This window comes from Canis lupus, chromosome 18 (assembly GCF_048164855.1).
Source record: "Canis lupus baileyi chromosome 18, mCanLup2.hap1, whole genome shotgun sequence".
Taxonomy (NCBI): Eukaryota; Metazoa; Chordata; class Mammalia; order Carnivora; family Canidae; genus Canis; species Canis lupus.
Window position 1 is genome coordinate 21,915,536 of NC_132855.1, and position 20,232 is coordinate 21,935,767.

The window sequence follows — 20,232 nt, forward strand, 5'->3', positions numbered from 1 at the left end:
ACCTTCTACCATCGGGACATGTGCCAAGAAGAAGAGAAGTATAATTCTACCCCCTGCCATATTTTCTTTTTTAATTTTGAGGATTCTAAAAGAAATGTGGGGCACTTTCATCTTACCTCCAAATTTTTCCTGGAATTTATTTTTGCTTTCTGTGGTGCATTTAAACTCTATCGTTCCCAGTGTATTTATTTGTGAAATGGATTTAATTCTGTTCTTATAAAGCCTTGAGAAAGGTCTGTCAGGGGCACGCAGGGGTACACAATGCTTAAGAAAGATGTTAAAGTTTTAAAAGAGATTTATTTGACCCCGAGGCCAAATGGCACAGCCTGCAAATGTGATAAATCTAGCAAATAAATAAACAAATAAATAAATAAACATAAATGCCTTTGAGGAGGCAATGGGCCAATAGGCAGCTTCGCAGCTGGCACTTACTTTTACAAGAGCACTTGTTAATCCCACATGCTCAGGACAGTTATAAAGGTTGCATTTCCTCCCCAGACCTTTGCTACTCCCCCTCCCCCCCGGGTGCATGGAGTGGAACGCTTTATTTGAGACTGGAGTCGTGAACGGACTCCCTGCAAGGTGATGACTTCATGTATATTGATACTGCCAGTAGGGGTTTATTTTCTTTCTTGTGAGGCTGTGATCCTTTGAAGTCAGGAACCACGACTAGCACAGCTCTTTGCTCAGAGCTTTATACTAGAATGTGTTCGAGAGACATTTGATAAATGGATGAATGAAGAATGCTCTGTCTACAGCCGTATCTCCAGCACCAAGCACCATGCCAGCCCATGGGAAGCACTCAATAAAGATTTGTGAGAGGAGTGAATAAATGAATGAATGATGTAAATCACAGTTTTAGCCGGTGCTTCTATCTTCAGGACTCTAGCAGAGCGGAAGCAAGGCGTCCTTGGTTGCCGGAATGGCACATGGCCATTATCCAAAAAAGTCAGTGTCAGAACTTATCTCGGTGACATCAGGTGCTAGATTGGAGGAGAGGGAGGAGACAAAGAGTAGAGAAGCCGAGGAGAGAGAATCAGAAGCACAAATGCCACAGGTCCCTGTCTGTCTGTGTATCATCCGTCCATGTGGCATCTGTTGATGCATTTACCCAAGGATACATGAAACTGGCTGTTGACAGTTATTAGTGTGGAAAAGTTTACCTCCTCCAGTCTATTTCTATCTCCGTCTATTTCTATGTAAATATAGTCTGTGCCTTTCTCCTGAGTGGAAGACCCGTAGTGCAACTGCTGTTGGACATTCCTGCTTTGTCTGCCCATCGACAGCCTGGACTCTGTACTTTGTCCTTGAGGACTGAGCAGATGGGCCACCATTGAGGTCAGCTGTATCCTTCTCGGGATGCACCTTAGCTAGGGTCTCTATCTCAGTGATCCTCTCCCACTATTTTACATGGGAATTTTCTATGGGCTTCCTCACTGACATGTTGCAGATTATCCGTGTGAAGCCTAGTCTTGCCACTGCTTCTCCTGCTCAAAACCTTTCCGTGGCTCCTCAACATTTACAGGTTAAAATTCAAATGTCTTAGTCTTGTTTTCAAGGAACTTTATCACCTGCCCTTGGAACTCTCTCATAGGACTCTATTTAGAAGCCCCTTCTTCCAGCCACACTTGGACTAACTTCTAGAGAAACAGCTGTTCATCTCTGTTTCCCCCGCAGTGACCCTCACTGAGCACCCTGCCACATACCAAACTCTGGGTAACATTTCGTCTGTGTCTTCACCTGTTTGCTGGAATGCTGCCTCTCCCTCCTCCCAGCTCAGCTAAGTCCTAACAGGGCTTTCAGGCCTATCTCCCATCCCTCTTTCTCCAAGTAGCCTGCCTCGACAATCCCAGTCCAGTCCCCTTCTCCCTATGTGAGCTAGTCCCTTACTATTTTGTATTGTTATATGTTTTCATGTTTATCTTGTCCCCCTAATCACATGGTGATTGCATTGTCTGCTCCCATGAGGGAAAAATTCTGTCATAGGTTCCGTGTGTGTGTGTGTGTGTGTGTGTGTGTGTGTGTGTGTATCGCTTGCTGAAGGCACTCATGAGCAGTGGACTAATTGATTGTGTAACTACTTTCAACATTTTGAAACTCTTATTATTTTCTCAATTTGTACCACTTTAACAAATAGGGCTCTGAGGTACACATTATTTACTAGATAGTCATGCTAACATTTCTCATACTAAAATTTCAAATATCAATATTAATGTATGCACCATTTTAAACAAGGACATTTAAACATGAATTTGCCCTTTGACCTCTATTTACTAACATTTTTCCCCCCTGGAATGTTAGTAAAAAAGTAGACTTATCCCATTTGTTATTCTACTTTGTGAGCTTGAAAGGATTGAAGAAAGGTCTACTTAGGGCTAAACCTTTCCCTTGTCCTTTGTGGAACAGTTGAAGGGTCATAAGGAAAGGTTGCATTTCTCAGGAGTCTAGACACTTCCCCACCACTAACTAACTCTGCCACCTTGCGTGAGGCACCCACTGCCTGTGCTTCAGTGTCCTCACATGTAGAAAGGGGGATGATGCCAGCTGGGCCAGAGGTCATGCAATGCTCAGGAAAGAGTTCTGAGAACTATAAAGTTCTATCTAAATGTTAGGTCTCATCATTGTCATCATCATATTACTAACATCTCCATCATTTTTTCACCTCTGCCACCATGTGCCCTCAACTCAGGCATCAAGATGAGAAATGCCATTGTAGCTGGTGACTTCGTATAGGATGGAGCAGTCTGCCATTTTCCAAATGTGAATGGTTCACAGGCCATACCTTCTTCTGTAAGTTGCAACTTCTGAGGAAACTGAGTGGGGTAAGCCATTTACCACTCTTGTGGCACTGGGATCTCTTCCAGTTTTTGTTTCTCCTGCTCCCACTGCTACAATAAGTCTTTTGGAGTATGAGATGTCTCTGGGGAATGGATAGGGAGTTTCAGTTTAATGTACTGAGCAAGTGGTCCTGAATATAGTACTTTGTTGAATCTAAAAAAAAAAATCGATTGTAAAATGCACCATTATTTCAAAAATCCCCAAGAAAGGAAAAGCTAACAATTTTCAAGTATGACACACCATTGATTACAGATGCATTCCTATTCCAGAGTTGTTGAAATGTGAAAAATGAGTCTGGGATTTAGTCACATACAGTGGGACCATTGCTATAAGAGTCTGGTCTGAGTCCTCTAAGCTCCAGACATAGTGGGTCCTGGGATCTCCCTGTCCCCCCACCCCCACCCCAGCCTCCTTTGCAGATTCATGTTGCTAAGCACTCCTATGGTAAGTTGCAACTGGCTGAACTCCCACTTCTCCTAGGCTTTCTGTTTTGTGGTGGGAGGAGGAGCTGGTGTGGGCAGAGGTTGAGGAGAGGCAATGCCACCTTCTCGGTCCCCTTGTTGCTATGTTAAATCAATATGGTAAGAAGTTGCCTCAGCCACAGACCCTTCCAGTTCAGAAGAGGCACATCACTGGGCTTATATGTTCTCTTATCTAGAAGCACTAGAGGATCAAATGCCCACTTGAAGTTTTTCCCAGTCCTGAGTGGCTCCTATTTGGTAAGGATTCATCTTGTGAGAGAGACCTGCCAAAGTGATGAGTAACCTGATGCACTAGCCCTGGGCCTAAGAGCAAAGTGGTTTTCTTTTCTCCCTAAGACAGAAGTGAGGGCTGGAGGTGAGCAGAAAAGTTCAAAGCTATTTGTAGCAAAAGGCACAGTCCCTGCCTTTGCATGTGTGGGGTGGGGGTGGTCACCCATGTTCTCAGGTGTCACCGCCAACTGCAGATGCTTCAGCACCTCTTTTCCTTCAAACATCTTAGGTTTCAGAGAGGGAGGTAACCAGACCCTTCACATTTGTTACAGTAATGCTGTTTCAGGCCTTATTCCTTGACCTTACAAGTCACCTGCTCCTCTTGAGATATTGTCACCCTGTGGGGTGAGGCCTCTACTATCCAGATTTTGCTGACAATATTGGGAATAACATGTAGGTCTAACTCATGTTATCATTTAGTGTGGCTCTTTGGGTAGGTTTCGAAGGCCAAATATGTCATTCTGCAGCAGCTGTAGAATGGGTTTAACTTCTTTCATTTGCATAATGAATTAGAAGGTTCTGTGAATTTTGCCTCTGCCCCTGAAAGGTTGTTTAGTCTTCCCACAGACTTTCTGTCTGCAGTAGAAGTCTGCTCTCTAAGCATGGAAGAGAGGCTTTCCAGTGGCTTTCCAGCCTGCCTCTTAAGTCCAAACTCCTTAGCATAACCCTCATCGCTGTATGAGTCAGGACTCTTAGCTCACACTGGCTCAAGGGAAATCAGTTAATGACTCGTGCAACTGAGAAGTCCAAGGATGGATCTAGAGCTTCAGACAGAGGTGGACCTGGGGGCCCAAACAATGCCTTCTGAGCTCTAGCATCTCCTGGCTTCCTGTCCCACGTCATCCTGGCTTCACTCTACAGGCAAGCTCTGCTCTTTCCTGCGAGATGGCTACCCACATCCAAACTGATATCTTTTCATCCTAGGAAGAAGAGGCACTTATTTCTTCTGGTATCGTTGCATGAATCCAGGGAAGCCCTGGTTAACCATGCTTGGATCTTGTGTCCAGCCCTGGAGCACTCATTAATATGGGCTCTGATTAGCTCGCCCTGGGCCATGTGCCTGCCCCACAACTGTGGGTGCCTGGACACAGTGATGACAGCACTACTGGGAGCAACTGTCTAAAGCCACTATAGGTGGTGGGCAGACAACACCTCATATTTCTATAAATGGTTGGGCCCCTTCTGTCTGTCCAGCCCCTCCTAGGATTGTAGGCTCTTACTTACCAATCATATTGGACTATTTCCTTTGGTGAAAATCTGACTTCAGCTTAACACTTCTATGTCTTTACCCTCGGTGTTCCCTGGACTTTTTTCTTCCCCTTCTACACTTGTCAAAATTCTTCTCAGTCTTCAAGGATTAATTAAAATGTTGCTTCCTTCAAAACTTTCCCCTATATGTCCACTCCTTCCACACTGCAGTCAAAGGATTTGGCTGATGGCACGTTTATGGAGTTCATTATTTTTTCCTCTCATTGCACCTGCTTCCATCTGCCCCAGAAATGCAAAGCTTAACCTAACTATTTAGTATTCTTCCAGTGTCACATGGGAGATGTGCAATAAAAATCTGTTGGATGGATAAATGTTCTCTCAAGATCTTTTTTGAGAGGATCTTACGTATTGGATCTACCCAAATACACAAGTGCATACACTGTCAGAGCGAGTCCATGTCTGTAATATCTGCTTAACCACACACAGCACTTTTGTATATTCCCAGCAGCCCTCTGGGGATGATATTGTTATTTTAGTTACAAGTATACTGTCTTATCTGGTGACTTTTCTTTCTCGGGATTAGGGAGCAGCATGAGCTGGGAATGGGGTCATGGAAAAAATTCTTTCAAGCCAAAAAACCCTGGATGTGTTATGGGATTGAATCGCATCATCTCTGGGAAAAGAGCAAAAGCTAGGAGAGGTAGCTGGGCATAAGGGGTAAGAATGAAGCCTCCAGGTTTGAGGCCAGGTCCCACTACTTGTTAGCTGTGCGATCTTGGGCAAGTTAATATCTCTGAGCCTCAGTTTCTTTGTAAAATAGAGAAAATAGAGTTTTCACGTGGCAGGCTGATTGTGAAAACAACACAAGATAATGCATGCAGAGCACCTAAAATAACACCTGGCTTCTAGTAGGTGCCGCCTCTGTCATCCCCCAACGCGCGCACACACACACACACACACACACACACACACACACAGACTGTGGTGCAAATAATTGCATGATTTTTCTTCGGGGTGACCAGCACGTTGGGCAGGTCAGTAAGGGAATGCATTAAAGGATGCTCTCTCTTTGTTCTGATTGTGGTTATCTGGCTAATACTGTCACTATCTAATGACCAGAATGATGGATGCTCTGACAGGCAGGAATATGTGGATGCCCAGAAGCCTGTTGAAGCAGGAGAGCGAGGTTCTTGTCTCATGGAGTCAAAGAATGAATCTTGTGGACAAAGGAGAATGAGTAAAGCCATAGAAGTTTATTAAGCAAGGATACAGAAAAAGCTCTCAGGAATGAGAGGGGTCCTGACAGGGTTGCCAACATGGGCCTCCAAGGACCCAGTCTTTTAGTTAGAACTGATCAGGGAGCCTGTGGCCTTCTCAGTTTTGTGATGTCTTGATTTGAGTAAGGACTGGTGATAACATCTTTAATGGCTTACTTCTTTTTAGAGTCTGGTTATTCTTTTCTGGTTACAGGTGACTGTCATAAAAAAGACACTCTCGCCGCCCACACCTAGGGCAGGGCAGTCTGGTTTGTTCCCTTATTTCTGGTTTCCTAACACCTCAGCATTTTGGGGGACTTCTGTGAGCCTGATCCCGTAGCCCCTTACCCAGCTCTGACTGTCCCTTACACACAGTCACCTCTGTTGAGAGCCGTGGTGGCGGCTGCAGCAGTAATGGATGATGGGTTTTTATTTCCACGCAATCTGAAATGTGTAGTTAGCCTGGAGAAGGAGGAGGTCAGAACCCCCCCTTTGTCCAGATAACACTTGATGTGTGGAGGAAGACCCATTATCTCTGGCTGAAGGATCTGCATGTTGAGGGAAGGAGACTAAGCCATTTTCTGGATTAACTCTGTGCTTATTTGTAATAACCTAATTGTAGGCTCTATAGGAAAGGAGCCCCAGAAAGTTATCCACTGCCAGAGTGATGACAACTCCAGCAACTTTCTCTAATTCTTATTACCCCTCCTATCTTACCCATCATCTTAGGTATTCAAATGCTTTTTGTATTTGTAGAGAACAGCTACGATGCTTCACCCAGACCGATGCACATCACATCAGAGAGGAAGACACATGTGTGATTCATTTTGCTAAGCCTCAAGTCTAAGGATTTACCTAAGGACCCAGGAATGTTGTGAGGTAAGTTTTGGAAGTGTCTGTGGTGGTGTGGTGATTATCCATTGGCAGGCTCACCTCTTCTACTAATTGGCCATGGGCTTGCATTTACAAGCTGTGACCTACTGTGTTAATAATCTGATGGAATCTTCTAGGATGCAGAGAAACGTACACTGCTTTACTAGTAAATGGATGGTCAGGGGCACGCTTGTGGCCTGTGTAGCAGCCCTAGACACCGAAGGGAGGCCTTTAGGAGTGAACACTTCCCTGAACCATGGAATGTCCGGGATGAGGTCAGGGTGGGTGGACTGTAAAGATTATCTATGCAGACCCAGGCATTTTACTGATAGAGAGCCAAAGAAGCAACACTTCCTATCCAGAGCTCCCCAAACATTTAGTTTCTCTCCTCACCTAAGGATTTGTCACGTTGCATTGTGATTGCTTACGTGCCTGTCTCCCTCCATCAGCTCAGACTCTTTCAGCTGCAATAACAGAAAACTCAACTCAAACTACTTTAAGCAACCAGGGGACTTTATTGTCTCAGTCACCTAAGAGTTCAGCTGGATCCAGAGGCTTTAACAATGCTCTTGAGATCTAGTCACTCCATTTCTCAGTCTTCCTTCCAGCTAGCTCCATTATTCAGGCATGCTTTGCCTGGGGAGGACAATGGCTGCCAGCAACCCTACAAATTGATCTCCCTGACTCCAAATCCAGAAGGAAAAAGAATATACTTCTGTTTGCTAAATTGGCTCACATTGGCTGTGAACCACACTCCTGAACAAATCACGTAGCTCTAAGTGGCCAGGCCTGGGGCATGTGTTCTGGAGCTGGGGAAGGGGTGCCCTGGAAGCAAAATGCCTGATGTGGGACTTGATTCCAGGACTCTGGGATCATGACCTTAGCTGAAGGCAGATGCTTAATCAACTAAACCAGCCAGGCACCCCTTAAGAAAATATTCTAACTTTGCTGTTCAAAGTCAGAAATGTCAATAGCCGTTGTTTTCGCCAACACAATATATTTTGGCAAATTGGCGCTCTGGTAGTTCTTGGGAACTTATGGGTACGACAACCTCTAGTTACAGCAGGGATTGAAGTTGGCTAAATTCATTTGTACTGGACACATCTCATAGGGGTTCTCAGATTCTCCCAGCATTGCCTCCAGGCTCTCAGCTGTCTCTCCGCTCCCTCCATGCTGGGATTTTCACTCCTTGAGGGCTGACTCCATGCTGCAGCCTGATGCCATCCTGTCACACACCCACCTCTCTGGGATCTCCATGACATCCCAACTCTGATGGAATGCTGCCCTGCAGGCCATGGGCTGTGTCATAGGCATTGGATGGTACAACTCAGAAATACGGGATGTTCACTCCTGACGGTGTGTTCTTTGCCAATGGCAAAAAGGAGATAGGTAGGAACCAATCGGATAATTTCCCCTCCCGCCTCCCTCTGTGGAGTCTTTGAGGCCCACTGTGAAGCGAAGGCCAATATAGTAAAGTATCACTTTGCGTGGCTTTTATCCTTCCCTGCCTTGCTTCTCTTTCCTTGCACTTTTGTTGCCCTGAGATTTCACCTGCCATAGAAAGCATCAGAACTTAATTCTTGCTTCAGGCTCCTTTTTCTAAGAAACCTGGTCTAACACATTATTTTGTTTTTATGTAACTTATTTTTTTTTCTCAAGGCTGCAGAAAACGTTTTTAAGTTCAATCGTCTTGATTGGTTTTTAATAAAATGGGGTTTCTGTTTCTTTCCCTATTTGTAAGATAAACTGAAACACACAGTGGATGTAACTTGTTGAACATTATAGGCTTAATCCTTGGGCCACTTAAACACAGAATCTGAGTTTCCTGTCTTCCCACTGAATGTTCTGCACTCAATCACAATTTAAACCTGGATCTGCACCTACAAAGTGTAGAGAATAATTGGGAGAATTATCCCAATCATTCAAGCCAGGCAACCAAACCTAAAATAGCTACATAACTGATCTCAATGTCTCCACTTCACACTGGATCTCTGGAAACAGCCAAAGACATGCTACCCAAACCTTGCCATTGTGTTGTTGTAAGTGCTACTGATGATGGTGGGTATATATTTTTTAAACGGTTGGTTCCATTTCTTGAAGTATTTTGTATTATGGGCCAAATTTCTCTGCTTTTTACCTAATGGAGACAAAAATAAAGTTCCAGCAAAGATAATAGACTCTTGACAGGAGGGGAAATGTCATAATTATAAACAAAACATTTCAGACTTGCCTGGAGGCGTACTATAAACATGTAGGTAAGGTTAATTAGTAAGTATGTATTTTGTGCTCTGATGTCATAGTGATTTCAAAGTGACTCCTTGCCATTGTTGTATTTGCTAAAAATAAGTTGGTTTTTTTTGAATGATTGAAAGTATATTCAAATACTTATAGAAAACCAGTAATAGGGGCGGCCTGGGTGGCTTAGTCGGTTAAGTGTCCGTCCGACTCTTGATTTTGGCTCAGGTCATGATCTCAGGGTTGTGAAATTGAGCTCCACATTGGGCTCTGCACTGGCCTGCTTGAGATTCTCTCTCTTCCTCTCCCTCTGCCCCTCCCCCACTCATACACATGCTCTCTCTCTCAATAAATAAATAAAATCTTAAAAAAAAAAACCGGTAATAAAGAGGAATCTATTACAAAAAAATTCTGGTGATAGAATAAGCTCCAATCCAAACTTAAAAGGAAAATGTAGTGTTTCTGGCCTTTTCTCTGTGTGGTGGTTGATATTTAGGGTGGAGAGTGGGAGCGTGAATTGCCCTAGTTTATATAGAAATTTATTAAATTCATAACTGTGTTAATGTTGGGGATCCTACTCTCTTTCAAGCATTTTTAAAGTACTATTGAGGAACTGGTGCTCAGAATGCAGTGGCTTCATCCTACGGCAGGCAGACACCACAGTGTAGTTTACCTATGAAAGAGAACGCATCAATAGAGCAGGAAAGCCGCTCCTGCTCATGAGGAGTCCGAATCATGAATGTCCAAACCAACACTAAGAGCACCATAGTGTTTTCTGACACCTTTTTGAAAGTGCATGAGTGGTTACTGTTCTAGCAGAATATCCAATTAGCTAAACATTTCAAGTACCTAAAGTAAACTCCCAGTTTTAATGAATGTGCATCTAAAAGAACCTTAGAAAAGTTTTAATTTGCTTGCTGTTTACAAACACATCAGTTTGAAAAAGACTTGTTTTAGGTGTTTGTTTGGCTCCCAGCTTGGTTTTGATTTTCCCTTTCGCTTGGGCCACAAAACAAACAGGGAGAAGGATCAAGATTTTCTAGAAAATCTTTTTTTTTTTTTTTGATTTCATAGAAAATCTTAATCAGGCATGCAAAGAAAGGCCATAAGTATACACTGTCCTGGCAAGACCCATATGAAATACTATTCATGTTATGTAATTGGGAATTAGAGAGGGACCAGTGGCTTGGCCATGGTGTCCTCGTGGGAGAGACTGTTAGAGAGAAAGTGACATCGTTGTCACATGTGACATGAATGTGTGGCTTACACCATTCTCCCTTGTCAACCTCAGCTCAAGTTCCACGTTCACATATTCACCTAAGAGATGACTAGGAAATGGGTCAGGTGTTGATTGATTCTTATGGAAAACGGAGAATTTAAAATGTTCTGATCGAGTATATGGAACAAATGAAAACCAAGATGAGCCAGAGTTTTTTCTTTCTTGATTCTTTCATCTCCAGTCTCAGAAGAAACTTGGAAATTTCAAAAAGCTCCCTATTTCCCAAGAAAGATAAGGAGGTTCCAGAAAGGAATAAGAATTGGCTATTTAGTCTTGTGAACTTGTCAACACTTGACAGAGAAACAAATTGTACAAGGCAAGAAAACTGAGCCTCGGACCTTGGAACATTTTAAAACAAAGGTCTTCTGCCAAAGATTCCTTAATGTCTATTACTCCTTCTAAAATTTTAACAAATATACCATGAAATTCAATGAAACACGCTCATTTTCAATATATAAACAATGCTAGGCTTTCAGTCCCAACGAAAGGCACGTTTTCCCAGGGTGTTGTGATTTGTGAAAATTTGTTTTTTCACAAAAGGTCAAATAGCACTTTCATATAAACCGCTTCAGTTTCTAAATGCATAAAACGTAATAAATGTTAAAAGTTAGGGGAAAAAAAGGTAATGGGATAGAATTTGTTTGGCTATTAGCTCCTTTAGGCTATGGAAAAGCATCATGTTACTCAACTTCCTTTTGGAACAAGTTAACCTCTCTCATTGCTTAGTTTGGTCATTAATTGAACATCGGCTTCTTGAGAACCATCATCTGTGGCTGGTTCATTTTTGTGCAGCTCCAATTCATCTTTTGGGCTCCGTGGCTTTTTCAGTCCTCTACTGAGCTAATAATAAATGCACATTTCAGGGGTGAATCGTTATTAACCTTCGTAACAAGCTGAGCCATATTACTTTCTTACCTCTTCACTAGTTCTCTTATCTCCTTTTCTTCGCTTTCTGTATTTAAGAACAAAACAAATGTTTGAAAGTTAAAGGACACAATATTTCTCAAAGCCAGTCAATTGCATAAAAGGAACAAGAGAAGTCTTAACTATTGGGATTAAATGTATAGTCCACTGCTATTAAGAGGGCACTCAATGCTCAATACACAATACTTCCAATCAGAGTTAATTTTACCTTTAGAGTGACTTTTCTTAGTAAGTTCCCTTTTAAAAAGCCAGTCTTCTCCTATATAATGATTATTCTAGTAAAGTCATTATAATCCATGGGGTCTAGGAAGGTGAAGCTAAGATTAATGTGCCTGTGTATCTTTAATCCCTGGTCTGAGATCATTGTTGAGGTTTAGGTCTTAACGCGGAAAAATTTAGCCTAATTACTGTTTGAGGATCTGACTGCTGTTTCTGTACTTTTAATAGATCAATTCCACTCATTTTTTCAAATTAGCTTTTCCAAAATGCTTCTGTGTGGTGCCAAGAATATACTTCTTATATTTAGATTTAAGGCTGGTATATTGGATTTTTTTCCCAAATTTGTCAATTATTTTTGTTTTTTTCCTGACTCATTCTGTATCCCAATTCCTTTAAAGTTATTGCTATTTTTTCATGAAAGCTGTGAAGCTGTGAGTGTGGCTAATAGAAAATGTGGATAATTTTTTAAAAGAGGAGACTTTATATACTTTTCCATATGGGTACATATGATTCACATATTCCAAGGAATTCACAACGTTCCAAGGAACATCTTAGAGTCATTCTCATGGGATTTGTCCCAGTGGGGATCAGAGGCAGTCATTCAAATCCCTACTTTCTATCCCATTGTGGAGAGAGATAGAAAGATAGAACTCTTAGCACAAGGCAACATGCTAAGCATTTATATTCCTGGTTCAGCATTATCCCGAGTTGGAAAGTGGGGAAGAAGTTAGGCATTTTTTTGTCGGGTGTCTCGTACCGCACCTCAAGGTTTGCATGGGAGTGAAAATGAAAGATGGAAGAGAAAAAAAAAAGAAAGATGGAAGAGTGGTGTTTATGATAGGTTTTATTGCTCTTTTATAAGAACCTGAGAGGAGTGGGCTGCTTCACAGTGGGGGTATCCTCTCACATAAGTAAGAGTGACTTGTCTAAACTTATGTATAGACTAAATAGTAGCAACCACTTATTCCATCAAATTAGAACTGTGACAGGTTTGGTTTAAGGTCATTCCCATTGTAACCAGTCAGTGGAAAAGACTATAAAAATATACAATTCAAAGAAGGTGGTACCCCATGGATATCACAGGCAAACAAGGAAGCCAAGATGGTTGTCTTTCCCGCACAGATAATATTCAGATCTTATACTACTGGGCCTTCCTCTGAGAAACATTTGGAAGCCATTGTCTATGGTAAGGCCAGACATGTGAGCGTCTCACAATCCTGGATCTGAAATCCTTGTGAAAAATCATGATGAGAAGGGATTGGATCCTAGGGCTTTGGTGGGTGATGGGGAGCCCCAGGATGGGAACCCATGTCACCATTCAGCACCAGGAGCTCCAAGCATCTGCTCACATGGGGCTACCTACCAAGTAACGTTTTTGAGGTAATCCTTCCTGAGTGAAATGCTCCCAGCATCTTTTTTATCCAGTAACCACAGTTCTTTTGCAGCAGGGCCCCCAGGAACTTAGAGCTCCTTGCGCATGTCCCTGCCTACCTGCCCGATCCCTTAGGTTGGTTTCCTCTTGGCCTGAGTAATGAAGAATGTGCAGCGATCTCATCTAAAGACATGCAAAGCAATTTGGAAACGTTCCTTCGTTAGCGAACCCTTAGTATGTCCCATGACTGCTACAATTTCTGTTGGTGCAGATGGCAAAGGGCTGGCTCTTGAGTGTGTCTTCCTGAGGCTGTGGGGCAGGAAGTTGACAATCAAGTTACCTCTTTCATTCTAATTATGCTGTCCACTTGCTCCTCTGCATATAACCCCAGTGCCAAAAATCTGGCTAATTCCGCATTTCCCCAGGCACAGTCTTCATGTAGGTGGTACGTATCCGAGACCCAGCATCTGGATGCCTGAGACCAGTGTATTGCTGTGTGGACAGATTTCAGCCACTCCAGATGGGGATTATGTTCAGGAAGTGTAGGACCCCTGCAGAGCTTTCAGAATGAGGGAAGAAATAAGCGATACAAAAGAGATCGACGTCGTCGTGGTCCTGGCAGCAGGGAGAGAGCTTTATGTTCATGTTCTTACAGGGTTTGGCTAAACATTTTGTACAGTTCATATGAAAGTGTGAAGCACCGTAATCCCCCTCCCTGAAGCGAAGCAGAAGTATTGCAACACAAAGGCTGGCCATGGGGCTTGGCAGTGGTGCTCTCCAGCACTCAGTTTGGTACAAAGTGCTGTCATTGCCATTTGGAAGTAGCTCCCTGTAATGTGAAAAGGCTACCAGGGAAGCGCTAGCAATCACAAACACAGCTATCACAGGACACGGAAGGGCAACCATGTAGCTTTGCAGGTTGCCATCATGGCTCCCATGTACCTCTCTTGTCTCAGGCAGAGTCCAGAGAGGGGAGACAGAGAAGAGGAGGAGGTAGGACCCAGTAAGGCAGTATTTTCCAGCCAAGCCAGGAAGCTCAGGTAAATGTACCCCTCCTTTGTAGTTTTGAGTCTTCAGGGTCTTTTGGGGTGATCCACTGAGGCCGAGGAGTGTCTGGGGCAAACCCAAGTTAGCCTGTGTGCGTCTGGCCTTGGGGAACGGAGAGGGCAAGGCAGAAAAACAGAAAAGTGGGAAGTGGTTGCTTGGTGCTGAGTTTGGCTTAGAGTTTTGAGCTCCATTTGAGCCTCTGGGCTCCAAGCAAAACTCAGGGGGGAATGAAAGCCACAGGAACCCAAACAAGGTTAAGGCTTGGCAGGAAGCCGTTTGTGGGGCCACACAGCTTTTCACACAGCTCTGCCTCTGCAGGCCTTCGGGTGGTTGAGCCACCTTTCACCATAAATAGCATTTCTCTGGGCTCGTGTGAACCACTCATTGAATGTGTTCAGTCAGGACTTCAGTTTTCCCTGAAGCAGAACCCCTTTCTGACACCCAAGACCATGTCCTTGGCTGGCGAGTTATTATGTACCCCGTAGCCCAGCCAGGCAAGGAAATGATGTTTTTGTGAAGAAATTCACCCCGGGGTTGAAGAGATGTGAGGGGTTGTGAAACGAAAATATGAACAGAGATTTGGAGCTGAGACTCTTCGACTCTGTTGGGTGAGCGCCCCCCCCCCCCAACCCTCTTTCTCTATAATAGTCCTGGAAAAACAGAGGTGATGTCGTCATAGCAGCTGCTGATGGCCTGACAGACAGTTTCCGCAGCGCTACATGAGGCCCTTTGGTGTCCCTGTCAGGAGATTGGCAGCTGAATGACACCAATGAGGCCGGGCCCGTATTCCCTCTGGGAATGCCGCCCTAATTGATAGACAGAAGGCAAAGAGAAGGATTGTTTTTGAACCTGAAAAGAATCCCCTTTTTTTCTCCCTAAAGCTCATGCCCCCACTCTCCGCAGCTCTACTTCTCCCTCCCCCAACCCCGACACTTTTTTTTTTTTAAAGGTGTTTTGTTCCACAGCAGTTACAGAGCTTAATGGAACCGAATGACTTTTACCCTTCACAATCTGTCAGTCAAAAGCCCGACTCCAGGACTGTTAAATAAAGTCCTTTCAGAGGCAGACAGGAGAGGAATGTGTCAGTCAGGCAACAGACCCTGTTGTGTTTTCATCTGTCAGAGGGGTGATGGGGGAGGGCAGCGGGCCCCAGGCAGGGCACATTCCCAGCAGCCGTTAAGAGGCCTTGACAAATCCAGGTGTAGAGCCAAAATGTCACCCAATCACCAACATTCTTGAGGTGTGGGCTCAGAGCCCCCAGGCACTCGGGTTTGCAATCAACTATGAGATGTTTGGGCAAACTTTCAGCACAGGTTTCAGACGGAGCATTTTTAACATAAAACCAACCACTAAGTGCTGGGTATCGGTACAAGGCATGGCTTTCAAATTAATACACCGCTTAGCTGCGAGCCCCGCAGACAGTAATCCTCCGGCTGAAGGGCCTTCCCGGAGACTCCAGCTCCAAACCAATTTTGTAGAGCCACTTTCATTTTTTTTTCTAGTACTTTCCCTTTACATTATATGACAATCCATTAATCTTGCCCATTAACTTAAAATTGCTGGGCAATTTTTTTTTGTTTTTTTTTTTTGGTGGGGGGAGAGTTTTGAACAGTTGCTTTTGTTCAGTATGGATTCGGAGCTTTATATAATAAAAAATGTCCACCGTTGGACAGACTAATGATCTATTCCTTATGTTTTAGTGACATTTCCTTTAAGGGCTTAAAAAAAAGATTGGAGAAGGATGGGGGAGCGAAGTTAATATTGAAACAACCAGGGTTTGTTCTTTTTTAAAAATATTTTATTTTTTGTTTTTTTTTTTTTAAAGATTTATTCATTTATTCATGAGAGACACACACACACACAGAGGGAGAGAAGCAGAGACACAGGCAGAGGGAGAAGCAGGCTCCATGCAGGGAGCCCGATGCGGGACTCGATCCCGGGTCTCCAGGATCAGGCCCTGGACTGAAGGCGGCACTAAACCACTGAGCCACTCTGGCTGCCCTAATATTTTATTTAAATTCAGTTTGCCGACATAGTGCTCATGCCATCAAGTGCCCTCCTTGGTGAAGGGCTTGTTCTTATTGGAGTGGTATGAAGTAGCAAGGAGCATGTCTTTACCCAGGGGGCAAGGCTTGGGGTTGGGGCAGGAAAGGCACTCACTGCCCACGAAGGGGTGGCTTGCTAACGGTGGCAGGGCTGGTGGGAGAGGAGATCCAGCGAGCTTTGTTTTGGCTCAGGGGTACATGTGGGCATGTGATTCATTACTTGCTTCCTTGTTTCCCTCTCCTTGAGAGATTTTGCATAAAACAAAGGAATTAGCCACCCCCAGTTTTCTTTCCTCTGATATGCTCTCTTCCAGCTTCCAATGTACTACACCCCAGATAGGCAGAATGAGCAAAAGATTCCCTCTCCCCTCTTTTCCTCCTTTTCACCCTGTGCCCAGATCCAGGTACGGAGGTGTCCATCTCCTAGCCGACCCTGGGACCGCTTTTGATACTTGGGTACGTACATGGCTACAGTGAGCAATGAGAACTTCTCCTCTCTTCTCTCCTTCCATCCCTCCATGGCCAAAATGGAGATTCTGGCTTCTTTCTATCCACGTGTTCAGAGTTCTAGGGCCAAGCTAGTTTTAGGCAGACTAAAAATGAGGTTGGAAAGGCCTCTGGCATAGCTGATAAACTCTGTCAGCCTGAAGTAGTTCTAGACATGGTTAAAATAAAGACAGCACACTCTATGTTACTAGAGCTAAATGTTTTCCAAAGAAATGGATCTTCAGGGGGCCTGGGTGGCTCAGTGGTTGAGCTCAGGTCACGATCCCAGGGTCCTAGGATCGAGTCCTGTGGGGAGCCTGCTTCTTCTCCCTCTGCCTATGTCTCTGCTCTCTCTGTGTGTCTCTCATGAATAAATAAATAAAATCTTAGAAAAAAAAAAAAGAAATGAAATGGATTTTCAGCATTTCACAATGTTACATCAGACTAGAGAGTCAAAGTAGGCAAAACCTGAACTGATTAGGAACAAAGCAGACCCACTGATTTCCTGCATTGGGGTAGAGAACTGTGCTTCTCTTTCCTCCACTGAGAAAGTTCTGGGGCTATCCTAGAATCTACGACTCCTCCATTGTTTACAGAGCCGAGTTAGATCGGAGGCCCAGAGAAACTTCACGGGAGTGATCTTCCTCCAGAATATTAATGAAGGCTTCAACTTCAGCCCTAGAAATACGTGCGCTGAGGCTTCTTGAGTCCATCCTTCACTGATTATTAATGATCTGCCACACTTAGAAAAAAAAGCCATTTCTCGGCTCACTTTCCGCCTGCCTTCCTTTCCCTCCGCCTAAAACAAACATTGCATCTGGGGCCCTGCTGCAGACACAGGAGCCTTCTGAACAAGGGGAACAGTTTTCCTTTATGCCCGAAATGCGAGTGGATGCCAGGGCTTCTGTTTTTAACATTGATGGTGACACAAAACCTTGCACGCATGGCTGATAGAAGTGCTCCTGAAAATGGCAGTGTGTACGACAGTGGGAAGGAAAAATCTTTCCATAAAGCCCTCATTCCTGCAAATTCTCTGGAGGTGGCACTCAGAACCATGCTCTGGTTAAAACTCAAATAAACACACAGAGGAACCAGCAAACAAAAATAAACCCATATCCTACTCATTTCTCTGAAGGTCCCCAAATTCAATCAAAGCCCAATTAGGAGCAGTTTTTCATCCTTCCTGGGCCATTTCTATGGCTATCGGTGGGGAGCGGCAGACAGGGCCTGCTGACCCATCCTGCTCTGCCGCAGAGTGCTGACCTTCTCAGCACTGTCTGGCTGTGCCCACATGTGAGCAAAACCTCCCATCCTCTCACTTGTAAGTATAGTGAGTCCTGTGGTTTGTTGGTGGAAAGAACATTCCCATGCTGGCCATAACATCTCTCAGTCTTCACACTTAAATGATTCTTTTTTTTTTTTTTTTTAAGATTTTATTTATTTATTCACGAGAGACACAGAAAGAGAGAGAGAGGCAGAGACACAGGCAGAGGGAGAAGCAGGCTCCATGCAGGGAGCCCGACACGGGACTCGATCCGGGGTCTCCAGGATCACGCCCTGGGCTGAAGTCAGGCGCTGAACCCCTGAGCCATCCGGACTGCCCTTAAATGATTCTTATTAAACATATGTCCAGTTACGTTTTCATTTGGTTGGCTGCTAAATCTTGTCTCGGATGAATGCCATAATGACAGTTTCCTTCCTCCAGTTGTTCATGGAAGCAACTAGAAGCCACATTTGAAAGTGGTTGATAACTCTCTATTCACTTTTTTGGGGGGATTGATTTAGTTTCAAAATTCTTTTTTAGAAGTCTTGTTATTTTAACATTCAGCAACTTTAGTGTCGATTGTGCAAAAACGTACTCTTGGAGTTTCATCTAAAGATGCCCAAACCAGATTACCAGGGAGCCTGAGGGGTTGTCTGTATAGGCAGGGCCTGGGGACAGGAGCTGCAAGTGTGTAAGTCAGTACGTCAGGGACGTCGGCAATGGAAACAGACTTCGGCACCTTGGCCACCGCTGGTCCAGTTCCTTTGTCCGGTTTCTTATGTGATTTTTGGTCAAATGAGATCAATTTTACTGTCAGTTATTTGAAATAATAATTTTAGTAAATGATTATTAATTATAATATGACCAGACATTATATATCATTGGTGGAACAATGGGTGCCCGCTTCCATTCTATATACATGATCTTACTTACAAGGCAAACCACATTCCCCCCGCCCCCCCCCACCCCCCGGGTTTGGGGCAGTGTTTATAGCAGTTAAGAGTATGGCCTCTGGTAACAAAGCGTGTGCTTTCAAATGCTGGTAGTGCCACTTACTGCATGTGATCCTCATCTATAAAACAGGGGTGATAATAGCATGCACTTCACAGGGCGGTTGTGGGGCTAAATGAGTTCATGTGTGGAAAGCCTTTAGCACTGTGCCTGGCGCATCATCAGTGCTTTGCAAGTGTTAGTGCTTGCTCTCATTTCCCCCCACTGTGTGCAGCCCACATCAATCATTCAAGGGGTGGCTTCTACCGATGAGAAACAGCATTCTTTATCAACAACAATAAGCCACTCGTTGTTCTGCTGGTGTATAAAATGGCCTGACACTGGTGGCCGTGAATTTCTGGGGAAGAAGTGGTTTATGAAGAAGCTTCTGGGGAAAGCTCCCTGGTGAGTAGATGACCCCGACGGGCTGGCCGCCCCAGAGCAATGCTGAATTAATCCCCAGGCCAGGCAGCGTGCCCCAGGAGTGGCTGAAAACTCCTGAGGGGGCCACTGGGTGGCACCTTGTCCTCCAGGCCCCTGTGCATTCTTGTCCCCGTGCAGTCTCAGAAGTGCTGGCCCGGCCCGGGAGCCCATATTCTTTCAAGATGTTTGACCCTCGTCTCATTAAACCTGTCGTGGTTCTGCCCCAGGCTGCTCTTGATCCGCACTGAGAAGGATATTGAAGCAGCAGCCTCTGGTAAGAAGATACGTTGAAACCAGAGAAGACCTCATCACAGGGCACACAGCGGAGCAGGACTGCCTAGTAAGGGTATTCTTGAAAACCAACACCTCCTCCCTTGGCCCACCTGGGGTGTCCTCAGGCCATCTCCGCCAGTGGATCAAGTCACACCCTTTGGGCTGCCACCAACTGTGGGACGGCCTGCCCGCTGCTTCTTGGCTGCTCCCAGATTGGCCACTTTCCTTCTGGGAATACCACTACATCCACCAGTCATGGCATGCTTGCTTATGCGATTGAAAGACCAGACAATGCCTAGTTTAATCCAGTGTAATTTAATAAATATCCATTAAACACTTATACATGCCTTTAATATTTGTTTTCTTTCCTACCAATAAATCTCTAGGTACATATTGTCATGAAATGAGAAAATCTGCACAAACTACTTTAGCTCCATTTCCTGGATAACCTTGGCCGTCCCCAAATTAATTGTGAAATGCCTATGATGTTTGCCTTCTTCTAGAAATGCCACGTAGCTTGCTCTCTGGTTCTCCCCTCTTGCAGGTTTGCCGAGGCGTGATAGGTTTGTATGGATGCCCACTCACAACTTTGGTTTAGTGTAAAGTAAGGGGCACTTGATTTTGAACCTTGACCAGGTCTGACCTGGCCGCAGTATAGTCTGCAGCCCCTTGGCCCTGACAAGAAGCAAGCTGTGGAACCCTCCTGTCCTTAGGGAGGTGAGGGTGGGGGGTGGGATGAAGGGTGGA

The 20,232-nt window shown here is 44.5% G+C and overlaps 1 long non-coding RNA gene across 1 annotated transcript in view; it reads left to right on the forward strand.

Moving 5' to 3' along the window:
* The window catches only part of LOC140609475 (uncharacterized), a 58,795-nt gene extending 38,986 nt beyond the window's left edge, over positions 1-19,809 (forward strand). Inside the window, exons 3-5 of the long non-coding RNA XR_012011300.1 lie at positions 2,690-2,790; positions 6,812-6,934; positions 19,440-19,809. This is a non-coding gene — a long non-coding RNA (uncharacterized lncRNA). The remainder of the gene's footprint in view (positions 1-2,689; positions 2,791-6,811; positions 6,935-19,439) is intronic.
* Positions 19,810-20,232: the final 423 nt, after the last annotated feature.